The 21,247-nt window shown below is 39.7% G+C and overlaps 1 protein-coding gene and 1 pseudogene across 3 annotated transcripts in view; both read left to right on the forward strand.

The window, feature by feature from the left end:
• Positions 1-21,247, forward strand: part of TENT4B (terminal nucleotidyltransferase 4B) — a 51,077-nt gene that overhangs the window by 2,701 nt on the left and 27,129 nt on the right. The window lies entirely within an intron of this gene.
• On the forward strand, positions 1,406-11,941 carry LOC308489568 (proteasome subunit beta type-4-like; annotated as a pseudogene). Its single transcript has 2 exons — positions 1,406-1,462; positions 11,216-11,941. The product of its transcript is annotated as a proteasome subunit beta type-4-like (transcript).

Here is a 21,247-nt window from a genome sequence, read left to right on the forward strand (position 1 = left end):
GATCCTTATTTCTTGACTCTTACGTAAGTTTTGCTATTCTTTTTTAAGTTTTGCTATTTTTAATACAAGTATTTAAAAAATCTGAATTCAGAGACTGTGTTATACTGTTCTGAGATGAAATATAGTAAAGCTGTTACCCACATTCTAGGTGCTGGGTATGTGACTGACACGTAACTAATAGGTTAACACATTGTGGGGGTCCCGGCCCCTGAACTGAGAGAGTCCAGGTAGGGAAAGGAGAGAGAGGTACTTCAGCAGTGGCCTACGGCAGTGGCACAGCTGTATGACTCGCTCACGTCTTGTGTCTCTCAGTGTTGTCGGCTTCAGCCACACTGGTGGTCTTACTGCCTGAATACTGCACCGTACAGCTCAAAGTCCTGACTTCTCCATTGCCCCAGTTCTCGATGTTTTTGGTTCCTCTGAACTCTTGAAGTACGTGCTTCATGCTCTTGGTATAGTTTGCTTATGTTTATTTTTTTGTTGATGTATATATTTCTTCTTACCTGCTAGATCACTAGTTAACAGAGGAATTTCTTAAATGTAGAGGAAGCTATTTGGATTTCATCCTGAAGTCTTCATAGTTCTGTTTCAAAATTAAACGCGCCAGGGCTCACCATCGCAGCCTCCTTCTCGCTGTACCCACAGGCCCAGGGAGTTTGTTTGCTTTCTGTTTCTTTTTAATGTTGCTTTTACGCTTGTTTCCCTCCAAGGCTCGCTGTGGTGTAGGAAGCAGACTGATGCTCCTTCTGGTTGTCCTTGAGAACGAGCCATAAGCCCCCTTCTTTGCAAAGGTTTCATTGTTGATCACCATGGCGAAATAAGTGATGACAGAAAGTAGCAAACAACAAGAAACTTATGGAGATTCAGAGTCCTTGGTTGGAGCCCTGGTGTCCAGAGACTTCTTGTGAAAGGTGCTTGGTGCTTGTCCAAACTCATGAGGAAAGGGTTGTGTTGGCCACACTGCCAGATCTGGAGGTATTTTTTTCAAGGCTCGGATGACTTGTTTAAAATAATGTTTTGGAGTACACATTTGACTGTGGGACGTCAAGAAGACCTTATGGGGACTCTTGGGTTTAAGGAACAATTTCTTGAACTAGGATGGTGGGGATGGGAAAGAAGAATGAATGTGGGTGGCACTTCAAAGTAAGGATGGCTACGATTGTGATTCGTGTCATGGACTTAGTTATCACCCTACAGCCTGACCTTGAGTGATGGGGGAAACGCTGGTATTATTGTTGAAAGCGAGGATTGGGACTGTTGGTTTGGAGCAGAAGGTACGGTGAGGGTTACGTGGAACTGTCCAGCGGGGAGCTGCAATGTGGGGGCGCAGATATAGTTGTGTTCACTGCGGTGGTGCAGTGTCCTTCCATCTGTACAGTGTACCCTCTGTCACAGGAAGCCCAAGATGTTGGCGCTATTCTTCAGCATGGGCATTGTGGCCTTTTCTGCCGATTTCTACACAGTGTGACCGATGGGGTTGCTGTTAGTGCTGGGCTCCAAAGCGATCAGCGCTTTACCATGGATTGAGTCTGAGAGAATGTAGAGGCTTAATTCTATATGCTTGCTCTTGGAATAATTTCTGTGCATTTGCAAGGTAGCCACAGTCATTCTTTAGTGAACTAGAACCTTCAGGTTATTGAATTTGGCAGCGTTGGGTACTGAAATGTGCTTTCAAGAAGACATTAAGGTTTCTGCAGTGTAGATTCTATACTAACAGTATAAATCGTATTTGAGAATTGCCCCAAATCTATACCATGTTCAACTAAGTTGCTTTCAGGCCACAATTCAGCTTCTGTCCACAATCTGGGAGTTGTGACCACTCTCACTAGTGACCACTGTCAGAATCCTTGGCATTTCAGTGTGGAATCTTTTTCAACTTCCATTAAGTTTTTAGCTGTTGAAACAGTGAGTGAATAGAGCGTTTTGGAGTGTACCCTGTATTCACATGGAAGGTTTAGTATGTTGCAGGAAAGGAAGGATGTGAAGCGATAAGAAAAGTCTAAGGCTGGGAATTGGTGTGTTAGAACATCCTGGTTGTAGTGTGCTGCATGGCCTTACATCACAACTGCCTCCGTGAAACCCCTACGATGCGTCCTCATGTTAGGAGCACACAAAGGTCCATGGGAAGAAAATTCAGGGGCACCCTTGCTGGTAACTGGATTGCTCAGATGGTTGGGTTTGATACTCTTATACCTGCTGAAGCTGAACAAATTTAAGCCATTTTTTTTTTCGTATGGAAAATAGAAAAGCAAGCCGGTGTATGATTTCACTCAGCTTACTATTCTCCCGTCTGTTGAATCCATTAGAGTAACATTTAGTGGAGGAAACTATTTCAGGATCACACCCACGGCACTAGAGACCGTACCGTGTATATTAATCACTTACGCACGCATAGGTATGGAGTAATCTTGAAAGGGCTGTAAGCCACAGAGGGTGCTCATCTGAAGAATTAGGGTCCAGCTTGAGGGATTCAGAGGACTGTCAGTAGAATGTTCTTTCTACCCCTCAGAATATTCCCTAGGGGCTCAGGTGCTGCAGAACCCCTACAAAGGCTGCAAATTCACTTTGCCATTTTTTAAATGACACAGAGTTTGTTTTCTAAGTGAATATTTATTGAAGGTGAGGATGGCCTTATGCTAGTCTTTTCATTAATTTGGACCCAAACAGCAGGTGATACATTTATTTCCACTCTGTAAGTTATGGATGACCTGAGACACTTTGGTGTGCTCAGGGCTTAGGGCCATATGGAAATTTGAGTTAAACATTTTGGGAAAAAACTCGATGTGAAGCCGTTTATGTTGTGCATTGGCTCCGTATTTGCTTGAACCATTTCAAGTATGAAAAAGAATCTTGCCGTGTGCATAAGGTGTCATGTAAGTATCAGGTACCTAAACTCGGGAATTCTAGTGCAAACCTTGCTTTCTGCTCAAGTGGTTTGAACAGTGTGTACAAACCTGTTTTCAAATTGCTCAATAAAATCAAAGTACTCATGGTAGCCTTTTTATCATATTCCAAATGCTTTGCTAAACCTTTCCTTTTTGTTATATTAACCTACTCATGCGTAACCCCATCTATTTTTTTTTCCTTTTTCTTTTGAAATTCAGATTTTCCTTTTTCTTTTGAAATTCAGAAATTTGCAAAAAATAGTACAGTGAGATCCCATGTTCCCTTCACCTAGTTTGGTGCAATGATAGTATCTTACATAACTATAGTTTAACATTGAAACCAGGAAATTGACATTATTACAATCCATAGCCTTATTCAGATTTCACCAATTTTATATACACTCATTTGTGTAGTGTGTGCAAAATTGTGAATTAAAAGGGCCTTCATTTTCAAGTTTTACTTTGTTTTTATTCTTAGCAGTATTATTCTAACTTTTTGTTTTATCTTTGAAGTAATTTGCAGTATTTCCATTACATGTCTTTTTCTTAGAAACTAGTATGAAGTGGAACCTCATTTTCATTTTCTAAAAAGATACAAAAGGATAACTGCAAAGTGGCTTTCAAAAGTTCAAGTCCTGCCCTATCAATTTGTTATGAATAAGCTTTCTTTTCTGTTGTCTTGGCTCTGTTTGGGGGAGTAAACCTGTGGTTAATGTTGTTTGGTGGTGGTGGTGGTAGTGAAGTAATTTTACAGTATTTTTACATCTGAACCATGCTTTCAGACTGTAGAATAAGTACTTTTATCTGCAAATCTATCCTAGAATGAACTGTGTTTCATTGGAATCATTTTTTGGTCTGAGAATGGGACCTGATCTCTTATTTATTTATTTATTTATTTATTTATTTATTTATTAAATTTATTGGGGTGACAATTGTTAATAAAATTACATAGATTTCAGGTGTACAATTCTGTATTACATCATCTATAAATCCCATTGTGTGTTCACCACCCAGAGTCAGTTCTCCTTCCATCACCATATATTTGATCCCCCTTACCCTCATCACCCACCCCCCACCCCCTTACCCGCTGGTAACCACTAAACTGTTGTCTGTGTCTGAGTTTTTGTTTCTCATTTGTTTGTCTTGTTCTTTTGTTGTTTTTGGTTTATATACCACATATCAGTGAAATCATAGGGTTCTCTGCTTTTTCTGTCTGACTTGTTTCACTTAGCATTATTCTCTCGAGATCCATCCATGTTGTCACAAATGCTCCTATATCATCTTTCCTTAACGCCGAATAGTATTCCATTGTGTATATGTACCACAGCTTCTTTATCTATTCATCTATCGAAGGACATTTGGGTTGTTTCCATGTCTTGGCCACCGTAAACAAAGCTACAATGAATATTGGAGCACACGTGTCTATAGAGAAATGCTTTCAGATTTTTTGGGTAGATACCCAGGAGAGCGATTGCTGGGTCATATGGTAATTCTATTCGTAATTTCTTGAGGAACCTCCACACTGCCTTCCATAGCGGCTGCACCAGTCTGCATTCCCACCAACAGTGTATGAGAGTTCCTTTTTCTCCACAGCCTCTCCAACACTTGTTACTATTTGTCTTGTTGATGATAGCCATTCTGACTGGGGTGAGGTGATATCTCATTGTGGTTTTTATTTGCATTTCTCTGATGATTAGTGATGTTGAGCATTTTTTCACATGTCTATTTGCCATTTGTATGTCCTCTTTGGAGAAATGTCTCTTCAGGTCCTCTGCCCATTTTTCAATTGGGTTGTTTGTTTTTTTTGTTGTTGAGTTTCATGAGTTCCTTGTATAGTTTGGATATTAGCCCCTTATCGGAGTCACTGTTTGCAAAAATCTTCTCCCATTCAGTTGGTTGCCTCTTTATTTTGTCGATGGTTTGTTTTGCTGTGCAGAAGCTTTTAAGTTTTCTATAGACCCATTCGTTTATTTTAGCTTTTACTTCCCTTGCCTTTGGAGTCAAATTCATAAAATGCTCTTTGAACCCAAGGTCCATAAGTTTAGTACCTATGTTTTCTTCTATGCACTTTATTGTGTCAGGTCTTGTGCTTAAGTCTTTGATCCATTTTGAATTAATTTTGGTACATGGTGACAGATAGCAGTCCAGTTTCATTCTTGTGCACGTGGCTTTCCAATTCTCCCAGCACCATTTATTGAAGAGGCTGTCTTTCCTCCACTGTATGTTTTTAGCTTCTTTGTCAAAAATTATCTGTCCATATTTATGTGGTTTTATTTCTGGGTTCCCAATTCTATTCCATTGGTCTATGTGTCTGTTTTTCTGCCAATACCAAGCTGTTTTGATTATTGTAGCCCTGTAGTACAAGCTAAAGTCAGGGAGTGCGATACCTCCAGTATTGTTCTTTTTTCTTAAGATTGCTTTGGCTATTCGGGGTCTTTTGTGGTTCCAAACAAATCTGATGATTTTTTGTTCTATTTCTTTAAAAAATGCCATTGGGATTTTGATGGGGATTGCATTAAATCTGTATATGGCTTTGGGTAATATGGCCATTTTAACTATGTTGATTCTTCCAATTCATGAGCACGGAATGTCTTTCCATTTCTTTGTGTCTTCTTCAGTTTCTTTCAAAAATGTCTTATAGTTTTCAGCATATAGGTCCTTCACATCCTTGGTTAAGTTTATTCCTAGGTATGTTATTCTTTTTGCTGCAATTGCTAAAGGAATTGTTTTTTGTATTTATTTTTCTGAGATTTCATTGTTAGTATATAGGAATGCAGTGGACTTTTGTGCGTTGATTTTGTAGCCAGCAACTTTACTGTTATCGTTGATTGTTTCTAATAGCTTTTTGGTGGAGTCTTTAGGGTTTTCTATATATAGCATCATGTCATCTGCAAAGAGTGATAATTTAACTGCTTCATTCCCAATTTGGATGTCTTTTATATCTTTCTCTTGCCTGATTGCTCTGGCAAGGACTTCCAACACTATGTTGAAAAGCAGAGGTGATAGGGGCAGCCCTGTCGTGTTCCTGAACGTAGAGCAAAGGGCTTCAGTTTTTCACCATTAATTATGAGATTAGCTGAGGGCTTGTCATATATGGCCTTTATCATGTTAAATATACCTACTTTATTAAGTGTTTTAATCATAAATGGATGTTGTATCTTGTCAAATGCTTTTTCTGCATCAATTGATACAATCATATGATTTTTGTATTTTATTTTGTTTATGTGATGTATCACATTGATGGATTTGCGGATGTTGAACCATCCTTGTGCCCCGGGGATGAACCCCACTTGGTCGTGATGAATAATATTTTAAATACATTGTTGTATTTGATTTGCTAGAATTTTGTTTAGGATTTTTGCATCTGTATTCATCAGAGATATTGGTCTGTAGTTTTCTTTTTTTGTGTTGTCCTTACCAGGTTTTGGTATCAGTGTAATGTTGGCCTCATAAAATGAGTTAGGGAGTACTTTGGAAGAGTTTGAGCAGGATTGGTATTAGATCCTGTTTGAAGGTTTGGTAGAATTCATTAGTGAAGACATCTGGTCCCGGACTTTTGCTTTTGGGAAGGGTTTGGATGACTGATTCAATTTCGTTACTGGTGATCGGTCTGTTTAGATTTTCCAGTTCTTCATGGTTCAGCCTTGGAAGGCTATATGTTTCTAAGAACTTGTCCATTTCTTCTAGGTTATTGAATTTGGTGGCATATAGTCCTTCATAGTATTCTTGGATGATCCTTTGTGTTTCTGTGGTGTCTGTGATAACTTCCCCTTTTTCATTTCTGATTTTGTTAATCAGTGTCTTCTCTCTTTTTATCTTAGTGAGTCCAGCCAAGGGTTTGTCGATTTTGTTAATCTTTTCAAAGAAACAGCTCTTTGTCACATTAATTTTTTCTATTGTCTTTTTGTTCTCTATTTCATTTAGTTCTGCTCTGATTTTTGTTATTTCCTTTCTTCTGCTGACCTTGGGTTTCACTTGTTCTTTTTTTTCTAGTTCTTTAAGGTGTAACATGAGGTTATTTATTTGGGATTGTTCTTGTTTCTTGAGATAGGCCTGTAATAATATAAATTTCTCTCTTAAAACTGCTTTCGCTGCATCCCAAAAATTTTGGTAGGATGTATTTTCTTTGTCATTTGTTTCTATGTATCTTTCGAGCTCTCCTCTAATTTCTTCGACTTAGTCGTTCTTTAAAAGTATGTTGTTTAATCTCCATGTATTTGTGTTTTTTCCTGCTTTCTTTTTGCAGTTGATATCCAATTTCAAAGCGTGGTGATCAGAGAATATGCTTGGTATGATTTCAATCTTCTTAAATTTGCTGAGGCTAATTTTATGTCCCAGTATATGGTCTATCCTTGAGAATGTTCCATGTACACTCGAAAAGAATGTATAGTCTGATGTTTTAGGATGAAGTGCTCTATATATGTCAATTATGTCCGTTTCATCTAATGTGTCATTTAGGGCTGCGATTTCGTTATTTATCTTCTGTTTGGATGATCTATCCATAGCTGTCAATGATGTATTTAAGTCCCCTAGTATAATTGTGTTTTGGTCAATTTCTCCCTTTAGTTCTGTTAGTAGTTGCTTGGTATATTTCGGTGCTCCCTGATTGGGGGTATAAATATTGATGACTGTTATGTCTTCTTGTTGTATAGTCCCCTTTACCATTCTGAAATGTCCATCTTTGTCTCTTGTTATCTTTTTCACCCTGAAGTCTGTTTCATCTGATATCATTATGGCTAAACCTGATTTTCTCTGGGTACCATTTGCTTGGAGTGTCAATTTCCACCTTTTCACTTTGAGTCTATGCTTGTCCTTGTAGCTGAGATGTGTCTCTTGTAGGCAGCATATGGTTGGGTTTAGTTTTGTGATCCAATCTGCTACTCTGTGCCTTTTTATTTGTGAGTTCAGTCCATTTACATTTAGGGTGATTATCGATATGTGAGGATTTTCTGTCATTCTATCTTTAGTTTTCTGGTAAGACTGTGTCTCCATTGTTTCTTTGCCTTTTTGTTGTTGTCTATTATTTCTGTGTGGTGGTATTCTATGATGTTTCCCTCTGTTTCTTCTTTTATTACGGTATATATTTCAGATTTGGATGTTTTTTGAGTGGTTACCCTTCAGTTTATGTAAAAGAAAGTTTGATATTTAGAGTATTCCATTTTCTTCATCACACTTACTTTCTCCATTCTCATATTCCAGTTCAGGCCTTTACTCTCCCCCTTTTTATTTTTCGGTTACCATGTTGATGGTGGTCGAATAGCCTCTTTTAGTATTTCTTGTAGTGCAGGTCGTGTATTAGAAAATTCCCTCAGCTTCTGTATGTCTGGAAAGGTCTTTGTTCCTCCTTCATATCTTAAGGATATCTTTGCTGGATATATTATTCTTGGTTCATAATTTCTCTCTTTCAATAGTTTGAATATTTGGTTCCACTCCCTCCTGGCTTGTAGAGTTTCTGCTGAAAAATCTGATGATAATCTAATGGGCTTTCCTTTGTAAGTTACCGTCTTCTTTTCCCTGGCTGCCTTGAGGATTCTTTCTTTGTCGTTGATTTTAGATAGCTTCAATACAATGTGCCTTGGAGAAGGCTTGTTGGGATTGAGGTAATTAGGTGTTCTATTTGCTTCTTGGATTCAAGGATCCAGTTCTGTCCACAAATTTGGGAAGTTCTCATCAACAATTTGTTTGAATATATTCTCTGTTCCTTTCTCTCTTTCTTCTCCTTTTGGTATGCCCCGTTATTCTTATATTGCTCTTTCTGATGGAGTCAGAAAGTTCTTGTAGAGTTCTTTCATTTCTTTTAAGTCTCATGTCTCTTTCTTCCATCTGTGTAATTTCCAGGTTTCTATCTTCAATATCACTGATTCTTTCCTCCATCTGGTCAACTCTACTACCTAAGCTGGTCATTTCATTCTTGATTTCTTCTATTGAGTTCTTCATCTCCAGAAATTCTGTTTGGTTCTTTTTTAAAATTTCAATCTCTTTCGTAAAATGCTCATGTTGTTCTTTGATTGTGTTTCTGAGTTCATTAAACTGCCTTTCTGTGTTTTCTTGCATCTCGTGGAGTTTTTTCAGAACTGCAATCTTGAATTCTCTGTCATTTAAGTCACATATTGCCATATCTTTAAGTTCCTTTTCTGGGAGACTTTTCACTTTCTTTCTGAGCTGTCTTGTTGCCTTGGTTATTCATGGCAATTACTGATTTATTATTTCTCTTCCTAGACATGTACAGGAGTGGCTTCTGAAACAGGTTGATAGGAAGAGGTCTTTCTTTTGTTTTCCAGTACTTGTTGGTAGAATGTTTTATTTTTTCTCTGACTGTAGCCTTTTTTTTCTCTTTTACACGGTAGTGCTATGTTTTCTCTGCACTATTCCAGCTTCTCACATGATGGGGGGATTCCCTGGGAGACGGGCCTCTCCTCTGTTAACAGTTCACCTGGGTCATAGGGCACCAGGTCCCTGTGGGGATGCGGAGAGCTTTTGAAGTTCCAAAGCTCTTTCTGCACCAGATTCAGAGCCCGTGTATTTCAGCAGTTCTGTTTACTCCTGCAGGGATCCGCCCAGATAGGTGGGGCCAGGGGCGGGGTGAGTTGTGAGAGGTGGCCCAGAGCAATGGCAGCGACCACCACCACAGCCGTCCCGCTTCCACAGCTCCCTCCCCTTTGCCAGAACTAGCTGGGCTGCGAATCTGTGTCTGTGGGCCACAGTTCTCAGAGCAGCAAATATTCTGTCCTTTGATCCGACACTGCTACTTTATCCCTTCTAGCACCAGGCAGGTGGGGGCGGGGCGAGCTCTGGGAGGGTAGGGAGGGGGCGGCTAGTCTCCGTGCCTAGGGCTTCCGTTCTCCGCTCGGCAGTGAGGGCTTAAACCACCGATTTCAGCCCTCTTCCCTCAGTCTTTGCTCCGAGGTCTGCCGTGAGCGAGCGTTGGGTTCAGCGGTTTTGTATGCTGCCCCCTCAGCCCTGTGGGCCGTAAGCGGAGCCCTAGCAGTCCGAGTCCTTCCCTCTCCCGCAGCTGCGGAAGATCCGGGAGCAGCGGGCTCCGAGCACTGAGCTAGGTCTGTGTCCTGCGCCCGCGCGGCTCCATCTCCGCACTTCTCCTCTCCCTCCTCCCCCGCTCGCGCGATTCACCCACCTGGAGGTGAATTCAGTAGTCGGCCTCTTCGTCTTGCCTGTCTGCTGTGCAAGGAGTCCTTTGTGGAGTTATTGTTGTCAGATTCGTTGTAAATTCCAGGGGAGCGCTACAGAGGCTCACCTCACGCCGCCATTTTGATGACGTCTCTGGGACCTGATCTCTTATTCTTCCCTCACTAGCCCCTTGTAATCACTGTTTTGATTTTATCGAAATAGCATAACTTTTTAGCAGCCTTAAGTATTGTAAATTTTTGCCAAAACAGGAATATGAATCCATTAGGATAGTGGTTGTAGAGTTTTACAAGTTAATTTCCAGTCATTTGGTTTTAATAAAGTGTTAGGTCTTTGATGAGGTTTGAAATTTTGATTTCTTTATTCCCTGACGTTATTCACTCTTTATTTTCTTCTTTGTATGAGGTGTCAATACCACTCTTCTTTAGAATACTTGTTTTTAAAATCAACATATACTCGCATTTTACATACTACTAACGAATGCTAATTGTCAAAATCTAGAAAATATAGCTAAACCAAAGGAAGAAAAATATAGCCGCTCTAATACTACTACCAGGATATAGCTACCGTAAATAGTTTTAGACTTTTTAATGTGAGCGTGTGTATATATGTGTGTGTATGTATATACATGTATATATACACATATACATATATACATATATAATTTCCTTTGTTCTTTTTATCAGTATGGACTCCTCCTGTGGGTACACTTAAAAATGTTTTCTCCAAGTTAAAGAATTTTTTAAAAACTATTACCTCATACCTGTTAGAACGGCTCTTATCAAAAGGACAGGCTGTAAGCAGTGTTGGCGGGGATGTGGAGAAAACGGAATTCTTGAGCATGCTGGTGGAACTGACTGTAAATTGGCTGAGCCACTATGGAAAACAATACGGAGATTCCTCAAAAAATTGAAAGTAGAACTACCATATGATTTAGCAATTCCGCTTCAGGGTATTTGTCTGAAGTAAATGAAAACGCTAACTCAAAAAGATACCTGCACCCCCATGTTCATTGCAGCGTTATTTACGGTAGCCCAGACATGGAAGCCACCCGAGTGTCCATCAAGGGATGAATGATCAAGAATATGTGCTGTCGATGTCTTCTGCTGCCATCACTAAGTGGAAGTGTTTTGGGAGTCGCTTTCTGGACCCTGGGTGGGGTCGCCCCCCACCACCTCACCCCCTAGCAGTTTTACCCCATTCCACCCACTGCCAGTTCCTTCATGGAGCCGGCATCCATGCTCTATGGGGGTACAGTTCTGTGCCCAGGGAATCCCTTGGTGACCAGGACCTCGGTCCTGGGCATGAAGTTTCATGGCGGAGTGGTGATGGCAGCAGATGTGCTGGGCTCCTACAGCTCCTTGGTTGTTTCCCCAACGTCTCTCCCATTATGCGAGTCAACAACAGCTGGGTGCTTCTGGAGAATACACTGATTTCCAATGTTTGAAGCAAGTTCTCGGCCAGATGGTGATTGATGAGTTGTTGGGAGATGGGCACGGCTATAGCCCTAGAGCTATTCACCTATAGCTGACCAGGACCATGTACAACCACCGCTCCAAGCTGAACCCTGCATGGACCACCATGGTCAGCAGAGGCTATTCTGATGGAGGGAGCTTTCTGGGTCGTGTGGACATGCTTGGGGGAGCCTATGAGGCCCCTTCACTGGCCACTGGTTTTGGTGCATACTTGGCTCAGCCTTTGCTGCAAGACATTGTGGAGAAGGAGCCAGTGCTGAGCCAGATAGAGGCCCCAAAGCTGGTGGAACGCTGCATGCGAGGGCTGTACTATTTCGAGATGCGCATTCTCATAACGGTTTCAGATCGCCACTGTAACCCAAAAAGGTATTGAAATAGAGACCGCTGTCTGCAGAAACCAACAGGGATATTGCCCACGTGATCAGTGGCTTTAAATGAAATACAGGTGGATTATCTAGAACTGAAGATGTACCCTTCTTCCAGCTTTGAACTCGGCTGGTTCAAAGGTAGACTTCTCAAAAAAAGCATATGTGCGTGTGTGTGTGTGTGTGTGTATACATACAGACACACACATATTTTTACATACATATATTTGTCTGAAGTAAATGAAAACACTAACTCAAAAAGATACCTGCACCCCCATGTTCATTAAAGCATTATTTACAGTAGCGGATGCCAAAAAAATGTATACACACTTTAAGAAAGGAAAAAACTATTAAAATTGTAATACTCAATATAGGTACCAATAACAAGATGAATAAAGTCACGTTTGACTTCTGCAATTACAAGAAATGCTCAAAGTGGTTTTCCATCAGCGTAATTTTAATACAGTTTTTTTCTTAAAATGTGTATACATTTTTTTGGAACCGTGCACACACACACAGTGGAATACTATTCATCCATAAAAAAGAATGAAATCCTGCCATTTGTGGCAACATGGATAGAGCTTGAGGGCGTAACGCTAAGTGAAGAGCGTCAGACTAGGACAGATGCCGTTGGATCTCACTTATATGTGGAATCTGAAAACATTGTTAGATTTATACCTAAGTATTTTCCTTTTTTGATGCTAATGCAAATGGTCTTGCATTTTAAATTTCAAATTCCAATTGATTCTTGCTGGTATATGAGAAAGCAGTTGACTTTTGTTTATTAATGTTGTGTATCCTACAACCTAACCTTGCTATAATGGCTTGTTAGTTCCAGGAATTTTTTGTTGTTGTTTCTTTGGGATTTTCTACATAGATAATCATATTATTAGCAAAGAAAGGCAGTTTTATTTCTTCTTTCCTAATCTGTACACTTTTCATCTCCTTTTCTTGTATTCATGCATTAGCTAGGACTTCCAATATGATGTTGAATAGAAATGTGAGAACAGACATCTTGCATTGTTCTTAATTAGTGGTAAAACATCTCATTTCTCGTCATTAAGCATGATGTCCACTGTAGGATTTTTGTATATGTTCTTTGTCAAGTTGAGGAACTCCCATTTCAGTTTGCTGAAAGCTTTTGATTGAGTGTTGGAGTTTTTTTCAAGTGCTTTTTCTGTTTCTGTTGATATGCTCATAGAATTTTTCTTCTTAAGCCTGTTGATTACATAAATTTATTTTTGAATGTTGACCTCTTGCATACCTCGAATAAATCCCACTTGGTCACAGTGTATAATTCCTTTTGTACATTGTTGGGTTCAGTGTGCTAACATTTTGCTCAGGAGGTTTACATTTGTGTTTATGAGAGATACTGGTCAGTAGTTTTTTTCTAGTAATGCCTTTGTCTGGTTTGGGGATTAGGAAAGTGCTGGCTTCATAGAATGAGTTACAAAGTATTTCCTCTGCTTCTGTTTTCTGAAGAGATTGTAGAAATTGAGATAATTTCTCCCTTAAACCTTTGGTAGATTTCACCAGTGAACCAATCTGGGATTGGTGCTTTCTGTTTTAGAAGGTTATTATAATAGTTATTGATTCAGTTTCCTAAATAGGTATAAGCCTATTCAGATTATTCTTTTCTTTTTGTGTAAATTCTGGCAGATTGTCTATTTCAAGGAATTGGTCTATTTCGCCTAGGTTATCAAATTTGTGGGCGTAGTCATTCATAATATTCCTTTATTATCCTCTTACTGTCCATATGCCCAGTAGTAATGGCTCTTCTTTTCTTATATTAGTAATTTGTAATTTGTATCTCCTTTTTTTCCCTTGGTTAATCTGGGTAGAAGTGTATCACTTTTATTGATTTTTTTCAAAGAATCAGCTTTTGGTTTCATTGATTTTTCTCTATTGATTTCTTTTTATTGATTTTTCTCTATTGATTTCTTGTCACTGATTTCTTTTCACTGATTTTCACTAATTTTAATTATTTATTTTATTGTCCTTACTTTGAATTTAATTTGCTCATCTTTTTTTAGTTTCCCAAGTAGAAACTTAGATCTGATTTTCAGATCTCTCTAATATTTACATTCAATGCTTTAAATTTTCCTTTAAGCATTCATTGCTTTCCCTGTATCCCGCACGTTTTTTTGTTTTGTTGATTTTTTTGTAGTTTCAAGTGTAGAAAACAGTGTAATAGTTAGACATCTACACCCTCACAAAGTGATAACTCCCCTCCCCAATTTACCCTTCTGACATCCTATGTAGCTGTTACAATTCTACTGATTCTATTCCCTATGCTGTACTCCACATCCCGTGACCACATATATGTATATATATATACACACACATATATTTAATTGCACTTGACATTCCATATTATTCAGCTTCAGCTTCAGGTGTACAGTGCAGTGGTCAGGCTTCTACACCGTCCATGAAGTGGTCTCCCTGATAAGACAAGTGCCCATCTGACCCCCTACAAAATCTTTACAACATTATTGATTATATTCCCCAAACTGTATTTCATATCCCCGTGGCTATATTGTACTTTGTACAATATATTGTAATTTGTACTTTCTAATCCCTTTGCCTTCGCCCCCATCCCCACGCCCCCTCCCACCTACCGTGTTTCCCCGAAAATAAGACCTAACCAGATAATCAGCCCTAGTGTGTCTTTTGGAGTAAAAATTAATATAAGACCCAGTATGATATGATATGATATGATATGATATGATATGATATGATATGATATATTTATGATATTTATGATACTATATTATACCCGGCCTTATAGTAAAATAAGACCGGGTCTTATATTAATGTTTGCTCCTAGAGATGCATGAGAGCTGATTGTCCGGCTAGGTCTTATTTTCGGGGAAACACAGTAGGAACCCTCAGTTTTTCTTTTCTTCTATATCTCTGAGTCTATTTCTTTTTTGTTTGTTTGTATATTATGTTCTTTAGATTCCACATATAAGTGAGATCATATGGTGTTTGTCTTTCTCCGTCTGGCTTATTTGTATCCCACAAGTTTTGATAAGTTATAGTTTCATTTTTATTTAGTTGGGAAGATGTCTTGAGACTTCTTCTTTGACCAATGTTTTATTTAATCTCCAAGTATTATGTATATGATCTCCAAATACTGTATTTTGAGATTTTTCCAGCCATCTTTTTGTTACTAATTTCTAGTTTTATTTTATTGTGGGCGGAGAGCATACTTTGCATGATTTTTATTCTTTTAAATTTGTTAAGGTATATTTTCTGGCCCAGAATGTGGTCTGCTTATGTTGTTTTTCTTGTAAAGAAATCCTGATGATGTAAAGTTCTCTCATCTTTATTGTTTATGACTTCAAAAAAACATACAGTTAAAAAAGTCAGAATGAAGTAACCCAAGTGTTCATCGATGGGTGAGTAGATAAACAAAAATAGTATATACACACAATGAAATATTATTCAGCCTCATAAAGGAAGGAAATTCTGACACATGCTATGACATGAATGAAACTTGAGGACATGCAACGTTAAAAGCCAGTCACAATGGACAGATATTGAATGATTCTACTTCTATGAGTACCTAGAGAGTAGTCAATTTCATAGAGACAGAAAGTGGAACTATGGTTGCCAAGGGTTCAGGGAGAAGAGAATGGGGAGTTAGTGTTTGATGGGTACAGAGTTTCATTTGGGGAAGATTAAGAAGTTCTGGATCAAAGTTTTAATTATGCAATGTAAATAAATTCTGGAGATTTATACGCAGCATAGTACCTATAACTAATAATACTGTATTGTATACTAAAATTTGCTAAGAGGGTAGATCTTAGGTTATGTATTCTTACCATGCACGTAAAAAATGAAGGGTGCAGGAGGAAACTTTGGGAGGCAATGGATGTGTTTCTGGCCTTGATGGTGGTGATGGTTTCTCAAGTGTGTACTCATATTTGTCCCCAAACTTATCAAGTTGTATGCATTAAATATTTTATATGTCACTCATACTTCAACAAGTGGTTTAACAAAAGTTCTGTAGATGGATAGTGGTGAAGGTTACACAACAGTGTGGACATACTTAATGCCATAATACTGTACACTTAAAAATGGTTAAATGGTAAATTTTAAGCATAAAATGTATATTTTACCACAATTTTTAAAAAATGGAAAACCAGGTTTAAAAATTAGGATGTTGACAAGAAAAAGGTTAATGAGTTATTTAAAATTTTCCTTACTCTTAATGTTTGTATCTATTTGGGAACTTAGGCGACTTAATTTTCATTTGTGATTGATCAGCTAGAATATAACTATGTTCAGTTAGATTTCCTGTGGTATGATGAGGAATGAGCTTTTTATGTAGATCAGCAGAGAATTATATACGTGATGACTCACACTTGCAGAAGGTGTTCGTTTGTTTATTCAAGGACCGCTCTGCTTATGGACTTGTTCGATTTGTAGCCACACGGTAGAACCATTGTGGGGTTTAAGATCAAAGGACCTTCAGGGGTCATTTATTCCGATTCTTTTTTAAAAAATTGATAATTCGAACCCCAGAGAGGTTAAATGACTTTACCTAAAAGTTTCACAGCTCGTGCAGTGACTTTATCTTTTACCTGAAACCAGGGCTTCTTACCACTGACAGATGTCAGTGTACCAAGAGTCTGGTCCTATCAGCCTAACCCTGTGATTTTTAAATAAACCCAGGGCTTGGTGTTCACTTCCTCCCCTGGCATGCCACTGTTTCCTACAGCCTGTGCAATGAGCTTGATAAGGGTAACTCTTAAACTGGTTACTTCGAAGCAGGGTTCTCAATCTGAGGAAGTTAAAAAAAAATGCGGATGACAGGTGCCCACTAGTCAGAGTTTCTGATTTAATAGGTCGGTAGGGGGTGGTGGCTCTCACATCATATTTTAAAAAATAACAATCAGATGCAGCACAGGTTGAGAAGCACTGCTTAAAAGGATCGTTTAAAGCATGGGTTCCCAAACCTTGCTGATTGTCAAAATCCCTTGGGGCGCTCAGCACCCTCAGACCCCAGTGCTATAAGGGGCCTGCTACTCAGAGGGAGAGGAGGTGCTGGAGGCCCTCTGCTGTTATGTTCCAGGTGGAAAAGCTTTGCCTCCCCACCAACTTGTCTGTATCGATTAAAAGCAGGCATACCCAGTGAATTAAACAACTTCAAAATAATTAGGTGGCAACAGACATCATTTTAATGAAGTGAAGTTTGTCTCAGGCCTTGTAACACTATTGCTTTTTGGATGAAAAGTAAAAATATTTATTAAGGAATTTGAAATTATGTATAAGATTTTAACATCTTTTTGTCTTGTACTAAGTGCTTTATTTTTCTTTTTGGGCTGGTGAGGGGGGTCTGGATTTGTTTTTAAGCAAGGAAGAGTATATGTTGGAGAGGTACAGAGGGAAGTGTGTTTGTGCATTTAAATGTGAAGACAATGTGCCTTCCGTGCCCTTTATCAGTTATTCCTGCGTTCGTATGGATTCGAATTTCCTCAATGGAATATTGTATAAGTCACATGCAATTTTCTTAAAGTTTTGTTATGTAAATAAGGCATGAATTTATTCTCATTCTAAAAACTTAGAGGCGTTACCGAGAAGTCAGAGGTCTCACGTGACCACCCTGCTAGCCGGGCTCCTTCCTCGGAGGTAGTGATTGTTTTCAGTGTGTTGTGGATCCTCCCAGAACTTTTCCTCCTGGGTAGACTGCAACTTTCGCTTTTTTCCACTTAATATATCTTGGAAATTTTTTCATGCCGGTTTAAGTGCTGTGTAAAATTCAACTGTATTTTAAGCCATTTTTCCCATTGACGAACACAAAGTTTGTTTCCAGCGTCTTCTGTTCCAGCGCTGCAGGGAGCATTCTTGTACTTGCCTCCGTGTGCGCATGTGCTGTGATCGCTGGGGTGGGCGTGGGGGTGGGCGTGGGGGTGGGGGAGGGGGAGAGGGTAGGGGTGGGGGTGGGCGTGGGGGCCGGGGGCGGGGGCTGGGGGGGCGGTGGTAGTTAAGCGCTAGATTGTCCTCCGGGCTGTACGGGTGCTGGAGTTGTGGAGGGGACTCAGGACAATTTGCTGGACTTCCACAAATTTAGTGAAAACAAAAACAGAGCACGTGTCAGTTTTTTGTTTTGTCAGGAACGTGAGGAGTGATTTCGGTTTGCTCTGCAGACCCTGAGTGTGTGTTTGCCCAGTGCCCAGTGCTGGGTGCCGACTTGGACACATTTATAAGAAAGGCTGACTTAGGTTAGTGCTGTGAAGAGGATTAACATTATGGTTGCCAGGATAATTGTGTCAAAACAGCAAGAAACACCAGGAGAATTTCACGTGTTCTGCATTTTCTTTGGTGCTTGCCTTTCATACTAGTGTTACAAACTTGGAGTTGTATATTTAATAATTTTTCTTGTATGTTTGATCAACTTGACTGTAAAATCACACCAGACATGCCATTTCAAAGCTCTTCATTATAAGGTATCAACTGTGTATTAGTCCATCAACTCTTATTTACGTCATTGTAAAAGATCCATTCTTAACAGCAAGTGTCATCAACATGAAAGGTCTTAATGCTTCCCCGAGTTTACATTTGGCATGATCTTTCCCTGTATTTGCATAGTTTACAAATGTAGCTGTGGAGGGCGGTACCTATATTTTCCTCTCTCAATATACGACCGTTTACTTAAGCACTCCTCTGTTGTTGGACATCTGAGTTGCTTTCTGTTTTCTATTGTGAATAAAGTGCTAGAAGCAGACTTCTACAAAGTGTTGTTTATTTTCAGCTAGCTTCTCCATCTGTGTTCCTCAAAATAAGATTGCTGGTTTATTGTATATTGCCAGAAAGACTGTGAGGGTTAGCAGTGCATGAGGGAAACTGGTCCCACTGTTCTGAGAGTGTCCCAGGCTCCTTTCTCCTCCCCCAAGTACTTTAGTTTTTTTTGTTTTACTTATTGTTGTCTTGGGACAGTGGTTCTGAGATTTTTGCCCAATGGGATTGTTGGCATGTGTTTGTGTTTTGAGGTATGTGTGTAAATGTGTTAGCTATAGTGTCATTCTGCTTTGAAGTTTCAGTAGTGTGTTAGTGTTCTAATTCTTCTCATGCTTATCACTTTCTTATCTGAAAATGAGGCCATAGTGGACCTGGCACCCTCGAATTAGAACACTGGCTGTCTGTCCTTGGCCAGATCACATACCCGGGAACACAGTAAGGTGAACAATTCTGCAGTTCCAGAAATGGGTGGCGGTGTCTTCCAGTGGAAGAATGCCGAAGAGTTGTTCAGATCTGTGCAACTTTTTCCATAAATTGTAACAGGGCTCCCTGAGTAATTGTCAATAGAAGGACATGTAATGTGTGTTCATTGGTAAGGAAGTTAATGGTGAAACGGGTTTTTTTTTTGTGACTGTCTGTGGATGCTTGAAGGTTATCCTGTGAAACCAGCAGTGCCCAGGAGGGGGCTGAGATGGGCAGGTGTGGATTCCTGCACGCTCTGGTGACTTGTGAGAAGCTATTGGGACCCTAGGATTAAGACTTTTTTTTACCTTAAAAGCTCTGAATGCCTTAGATAAGTGGTAGCCAGGATTCCTAGGTCCCCTTTGGGTCGTAATATAGTGTTGTCGCAAGTGTTTTCAGTATTTCCAAAAGGATAACAATTTGCTTGTTACCTTGGTCCATGTGCTAAACGTCTAAATTGTTTCATTTAGAGTTTGTGTAAGTCATTTCATTACCTAGATAGATAAATAAATCTTCTTCTTATTGACTTGTAGATTCTCCTATTCCTCTTATTTTGCTTTGTGGTAACATACAAGTTAAGGCAGAATGTTTTCAGGGCTGTAACGGCAGCTTCCTGCCTTTTTTTTTTTTTGTCTCCAGTAGTAGCCTTATTGAGATATAATTCACACACTGTATAATCCACTCATTTAAAGTTTACAGTGCAAATGGTTTTTAGTATATTCATAGAGTTGTGTAACCATCGCCAGAATAAGTTTTAGAACATTTTCTTCACCCCGAAAAGAAGCCTCTGTTAGCAGTTACTCTCCAGCTTCCCCAGAACTCCCAGCCCCGGAACTGCCGCCAGCAGTCTACTTTCTGTCTCTCTGGATTTGCCTCTCCTGGACACTTCATATAAATGGATTCGCGCAGCACATGTGCCCTTTGTGTCTGCCTTCTCTAGCTCTGCATAGTGTTTTCAGAGCTCGTCCGTGTTGTAGCATGGTCAAAACATCATTTCTTTACCTGGCACAATGACATTGCACTGTGTGGCTAGATAGACACATTTGGTTTCTCCATCCATCGAGTCGATGGACTCTTGGGTTGCTTCCACTTTTTGGCGATTGCTAATAAGGCTGCTGTGAACTGTTTGCGTGGGCATACATTGTCAGTTCTCTTGGGTAGAGACCTAGGAATATTCCCCCTTTTGGTTCTTAGTGTCATTTTAAGCCCAATGTACTTCACATCTCCTGTACTTACATGGAAATAGTGTTTTAAGTAAAAAAGAAAAAAATCACCTAGTCGTGTGTGAGTGTGTGTGTGTATGTGTGGGTGTGAGTGAGAGAGAGAGAGGAATTTATATTTGTGCACATTCTTACATTATAATAAAAATAACTTAAGCCCGGGTACCACGAGCAGCCAGTGGGGTGCTGTGCTATCCAGAGGGCACTTGGAATGCCTGTCACTTGCCATAGGCCAGCTCAGTTCCCTCACCACTTTCTCTGTTCTGAAAACCATAGCACTTTGCAGGGGCGCCATTTGACCTTTATTTACTTGGTGGGTGTGTGTGTTGTGCACGTCGGGTCCTACTCTGTCCTTGACTGTTTGTACAGACCAGGTAAAGCCTGGTTTGGCCTTAGCCGGGCGGTAAACACAACAGCACACATGGTCCGGGAAGTCTCTGGGCAGCTCTGTTGCCAGGGAAGCGTCTGGATGATCCGGGACAGGCTTATGCTAATGTTTTTAGCGTGATACTGGGATGAAAACACACAATTTGGGAATTCTCATAGAGAACGTATGGACTTGGAGACAAGTCTCCAGACTCAGTCTGAGACACGTTTCTCAGTGTTTGACGAATATTACGTTATGTCCTATGCTGCTTATAAATGTAATTATTTATTTTTTAAACAGTTAAATTGAAATGCTGACACTCAAGTTAGACAGGAGGAGCCTGTTTTGTTCTTTGTTTTCCTTTTCTTCAGTAACCACGTATAGGGCATTTCATTTTATCTGCTTCTTGTATTGCCTCTGCTGTCCTAGAGGGTGGTCGTTACGGTTCTTTGCCTTTAGCTCGCGGTCAATCTCTTTCTTAATCGCATTAACTTCAGTTATTCCTACTGTTACCTCAGTTTTTTTTATTGCTTAGTTTTAGTCATTATATCTTATTGCTTTTTCCCTTGAATACAGGCTTAGA

Source organism: Rhinolophus hipposideros, assembly GCF_964194185.1.
Source record: "Rhinolophus hipposideros genome assembly, chromosome: 21".
NCBI lineage: Eukaryota > Metazoa > Chordata > Mammalia > Chiroptera > Rhinolophidae > Rhinolophus > Rhinolophus hipposideros.